We start from the raw sequence: 6,001 nt of genomic DNA, 5'->3' as shown, positions 1-6,001 counted from the left end.
GGAGCTGAGGAGCGCCCGGAGCCTGGCGCGCCCCCCGCGGCCCTACCAATGGGACTGTCCCAGGCTGGGGAAGCGGAGCTCGGGAGAGAAGATGGAGGAGACAGAGGAGAGTGTCCAGGGCTGGTCACCTCCTGCCCCTCCAGGGCATATGGGGGGGGGGGGCGAAGGAGTATTCCCACCCCTCCCCCTCCAGAAACCCAACACCCGCCCCACTCCCGCCAGCACAAATAGATCAGAGGGGAAAAAATAAACACCCGTGATTAATTTGGGAAAAATAAAAGTTTTTTGTTTGTTTGTTTGGTTTTTTTTTGGCGCGGGGGAAAATGGGGGAGAGACCTTCCTCCTCCAGGCAGCACCTGCACGAGCAGGTGGAGATTCTGCAGCGGGGGCTTCCCGAGCGTGGTGTCAGCCTCTTTCCACAAAATACTCTAACTCTTGAGTAAAACCCCTTCAACAAGAGGCAGAGTGGTAGCCGTGTAAGTTTGAGTCCTGGGGCACCTTACAGACTAGCAGATGTATATGGGCGTAAACTTGGGTGGGCAAAATGTCAGGTGCCCACCCAAGCTAACACCCAGATAAATCTGTTAGTCTTTAGGTGCTGCAGGACTCCTCTTTTATTTTTTTAAGACAGAAGTAGCACGGGTGTGTGAGGACATACAACCATGACCAAGCAGGAGCCAGTTTTATCCCAAATTAAAGGCAGCTCTAGGAAATTGTGCACAGTGTGCCTGTTTCCACCTGAAACCTCCATGAAATAATAAATATGTCAAAGGGAGGATGGCACCAAAAGTGATGGGTGTTTTCCCCTCTAGCAGCATCCAAAGTGGCCTGCTGAGGCAGTACTGCATCTGGACATAATTCGTTTAAAATATTACACTTTTAGTTCAGTTTGACTGTATCATCCAATGCTCCCTGTTCCTACTGAGGCCATCTGTGGCTCACTTTGATTGGCATCTTTCACTTCATATTCTTAGCATCACAGAGTCCTACATCTAACTGTCTTGGGCCAGTCTTTTTGCAATAACAATAATTTAATTGGGTATCATTTGACACATAGCTGTATGGTATGGTGCCACTAATAGAACATTGTGGGTTGTGGTCCTCAAACAAGCTTCAACAAGTATTTTTCATATAGTCGCATAGGTACAGCCAGTGGCTGGGGCTTGAAATTCTCCCTTCACTTTTTCTTTTGCAGCTACTATTTACAGCATAACTGCAGAGGTTTGTTTTTTTTTATTTTCATTCCTAGTCCCCCCTTTTTCCTCAGCCTTTACCCCAAGCATGTTCTTATGATGATCGCACCTTTGCAAAGCTGGTCCTTTATTTCTCCAAAAGTTAAGTGGTCTAGAGCTATTTAAAACAGGGTCATGCTCTTGCCCCATTACCTTATTTTCAGTGCAATTTCCTACACCCACATCCCATGAGATTTAATTTATATTTTCACTTAACCTAGTAGGCTCATTTGTATCCAAAGCATTTCTAATGCACCATCTAGACACAAATTAATGCCACAATCCCACAAACCCTTAAGTATGTGTTTATTTTTAAATGCATGAGCAGTCACATTAAGTACATACTTAAGTGCTAATAGGTTTGGGACCTAACTGTTGCATTGAGTTTACTACTCTCTCCCATTGCTTACTTTAGTTGCTTTCTCTCTCTCTCTCTCTTCCCCTACATATATTCTTTGTCTAAACAAAAACATGGAAAGTATCTACAATGGTGCCCACTGTACAGCACAGATGGCTATTATACATTTATAGTGTTTCCCCATTAAGTGCAGGAAATATCACATATGCAGCAGTAAAGTCAAATACTGAACCACTGGAAATGGATTTCTAAGTGGTACCCACTGTACCTAGTACATTACAGAATACAACTGTGTTTCCCAAGAAAACTGGAAATTGCCTTGCAAAATCCTGCTTTGATAGCCTTTATCAACCCTCTTTACTCAGGCCAAGGTCCCATTGACTTGGAGTCTTGAGTGCACAATGAGTAAGATCCATCAGCAATGTACCAAATTCATGCTTCAGAAAGAGATACCCCAATGGACATATAAGAAATCAAGGCTTGTGATCACTGATTCATTGGGAGCTTGGCCTTAGGAAGGAGGGATCAGAAAAGGGCCCTAGGCTAGTAGGTTTTGCATTTTCTCTCTCTCACACACACAGACTCAGAAGGTTAGCTGTGTTAGTCTGTAGCTTTGCAAAAAACAAGCAGTCCCATAGCACCTAAAAGACTAACACATTTATGAGCTTTTGTGGTTAAGACCCACTTCTTCATCTGCAGAAGTGGGTCTTACCCACATACCCACAAAAGCTCATAACTTAAGACATTTGTCTTTAAGGTGCTGCAGGAATGCTTGTGACATACAAAACCTGTTCTTTTCTCATAAAAAATAAATTACACACATTTAATCCAAAGACACAGACATCCCTGGAAGCAATCTTTCACTGCTAATTTTTCATAGGGGTGGATAAGGTTATTTAGAAAGGCTATCTGTTTAATCCTTAGAGCAAGTAATTAATTTGTGGAATCTTGAGCAAATCAGTTGGTTTCTGTAGTATATAGGTTTCTCTGCCCTCTGTAAAATGAGAATATTTCACCCCTTTTCTGCAAACTCAGTGAGCTTTTACTAATTCTGCTGATTCAGTCTTGCAATGTTATCACAAAAATCTTGCAATATTTGGGTTTGTTCTTAAAGAGCCAGCTCCCAGAGTCAATTCATTTAATAAGAATCTCTGCTTTCATTAAAAAATAGCTCCTAGACCTGATGATTGGTGAGAAAAAGCATGAAAACATGAATCCTAAAATGCTGAAAACTAGAAGGCAAATAAAAAGGAGCCAACGTCTATTATTTTTCTTCAAAAGTCAGTCTCTTGATATTTGGGGACTTGCCTCATTTTTGAGCACTAGGTTAACACTTTATTATCCTTGGACAGTAAGTGCTAGAGATGTGCTTCCCCCATTTTTATATTTGAAAGCCTATTATTCAACTCTCTAAAGAAGGTAACCCATTACTCTTACACTACAGCTTTTTTGTCAAGGTGTTGGTGACTTGATCTTCTCTGGCTGGTCTGTGCAGCCCAATTACCTTAAAAATGGCAGTGTAAGAGACCTATTTTTGCATGTGGACCAAGACAAAACAAATGCAACACCAGGGTTCAAGTGTCATTATTCTGTATTTTCGCACATTTTTTTAACATGTGTTAAAGTGAACTTCTCAATAACTGGGAGAAAAGGAAACCACTGAAGTATTTGAAACAGCCATGTTTAGTGAACACAAAATGCCAAGTGAAAGCTCATTTTCACAACTAGCCTTTTCCAGACATTAGATGCACCACATTGAAAAGTAAAATATGCTTGGGAGCTCACTATTAATCAATGCCTTCCCCACCCGTTGTTTCAAAAAAATAAATTGAGTTTTCAATTTCTCTTCCCTTCACTTATTGTTTCCCTGTTTGCACATCATCCCTGCTGAAAGGAAGCAGCAGCATACACAACTATTACATTTACTACAGGTTGAACCTCTCTAATCCGGAACTCTCTTGACTGGTAACATCTGCAATCCGGAATGATTTTAGTTAGCTGGACAACCACTTGTAATGGGAGCGGCCAAGTTTCCCACAGCCCCGGAATGTTTGTTTCCAACCACCAGTCCTGGCTGTCAGTGTTCTGTGCTGTTATTTAGCTGTAATTTACCCCTAAATGACTTTGCAGAGCCCATTCAGTAGTGGAAGTGTTGGTAATGTGCTAGACAATATTAGACTCCTATGGCCCAGCAAATTCTCTCATTTGGCACTGGTCAGCTGCCTTTGGAGAGAAGCAGGCACTGGGGGCACTATTGCTCCTGGGCTCTGAAGGGGTAAGATTAAGGATTTCTTCTCTTCATCTCCCCCAGCTGACCTGCCCCTTTCTCACTGATTGCAGGGAGGTTTCTGATCCGAAATGTGCAGCCAAGACTCTAAGTCAAGGGGACCTTGAGGTTTCTTCTGTAGATCAACCTCAAAGGAGGGAAAAAAAACCATGAGAAGTCTCTAGTATTCTGGCATTATTATGATTGTGCAAGGAGGATTTCCCTGGGACATTTAAGTTTGTAGATGGCTTGATCCTCTCTAGCTGGTTTGGTCTCCCTATGTTTCTAACTCACTCCAATCCAAGCTCTCCTACAGGTGCTCTCCTCTTCTGCCCATCCTCCTGCAGGGTTAGCCACCAGCCAGAGAGTCTGATAGCTTGAAGGACACACATAAGCCAGGCAGCTGCTGCTGTGTTTCGTTTGGGAGTGCACAGTGCTAATTTGCACAGGGCCCCCTGGCTTGCTTGCCCACCCACCTCCTTTCCATCAGCTGCAGCACAGGGAAAGGGGAGGAATATGCTGGTGGAGTGGCTTTTCCCAGCACTGCTCATGCTCCAGTAGGCAGTGGTGTAGCCAAAAGGGATGTGCAGCTTTGACTGGGCAGGGGGTACCCACTGCAGGTGACATCTTCCACCCCAGTGCTCAGCCAAGAGTCAATAGGGGAGGGGGCATCTCTCTCTCCAGCCTGCTCCTGCAGGGACCACCCTGCCTCTTCTCCCCCACCAGATTTCACATGCTGCAGGGCCAGAGGCTGCTTGGTTTGTTCCTCTGCTTTGGTGGCTCTTTTGGTTTTTGAGGAAGCTTGGGTAGGGGGAGGAAAACCACAGCATAAGGAAGCAGAGGTTCTGGAAAAGTGGTTTCTATTATACACAGGTAGTCTCAGAGAGGTGGTGGTAGCCTGTAGCCTCACAAAAACCAGACAGTCCTGTGGCATCTTAGAGATGAACCATTTTATTTATTGGGTCATGAGCTTTCCTGGGTAAGAAATCTGAGGAAGTGGGTCTTACTCACAAAAGTTAATAAACAAAATGGTTAGTCTTTAAGGTGTTACAGGACTGCCTGTGTCATTATATACAGGGTTTACAGTTTGGTTAGGGTTACCATATTGGACCTTTCATATAAGAGGACACCCCTGAGAGGGAGCATGTCTGTGTCTCCACCAACTCACCTTCTATTAATGTACTATGTACACTATAGCACTTAAATACAATGTGAGTTGGTTGAAAGTGATGCAGATACACTGCCTCTCAGGGGTGTCCTCTTGTTTAGATTGTAACCCTAGTCAATGACTGGCAGCATCTCCACTGTACAAATTGTTCAGGCCCTGCTGCAAGACATTCAGAATAGGAACCCAACTCTCTAAAATCCGCCACTGAATTCCTCATGCTGTGTAAGCTCAAGGAGAGACGAAGGAGAATGTTACAGGTGTGACACATTACCCTAAAGCTGTGTTTTGCATTAGCTAAGATCTGCAAGGGGTTATTTTGAGTGGCACAAGTGCCCTCGTTCCTTTCTGATGCATGTACAAAGCATGGCCTTTGTTTTTAATTACATTTTATAATGCTTTATAAAAAGCTCTCCCCGGATACTCAGAGGGGTAGAAATGCTAGTCTGGTTTCAGAAAAAAGAAAATAAATCAGTCATGTAGCACCTTAAAGACTAACGATTTTATTTATTAGGTAATGAACTTTGGGTAAGACCCAAGTGAGTCCCTTGTTTTGTTTTTGTTTTTTTGGGAAGCTACAGATTAACATGGCTACCCCTCTGAGTATTTGGAGAGGGGTTTTTAGACTCTCGTGGGTTTTACGCAGAAAAGCTAATAAATAAAATGGTTAGTCTTTTAAGGAACTACAGCACTGCTCGTTTTCCTCTAATACTAGCATTGCCACAGCTGGTGTTCTCTAATTTTGCTCCTGGATTATTGGGAGCACTCAGATTTCTACTGCAAGGTGTCACACCTTTATTGTGGGGAAAGAGGTGTTCAGGTTTTAAAATAGCTCTCACTTTCTAGTGCTTTTCATCAGTCGAGCTCATAAACTTCCTTTCTCCAGCCAGTTCCTTTGCCACGTATGATAGAGGTTGAAACACTTGAAATTGTTTGGCTAACATTTTCCCCCTCATTTGTTCAGCTCTCTAGCCCTTGTG

Source organism: Carettochelys insculpta, chromosome 19, assembly GCF_033958435.1.
Source record: "Carettochelys insculpta isolate YL-2023 chromosome 19, ASM3395843v1, whole genome shotgun sequence".
NCBI lineage: Eukaryota > Metazoa > Chordata > Testudines > Carettochelyidae > Carettochelys > Carettochelys insculpta.
Note: the sequence above shows the minus strand (reverse complement) of the source record.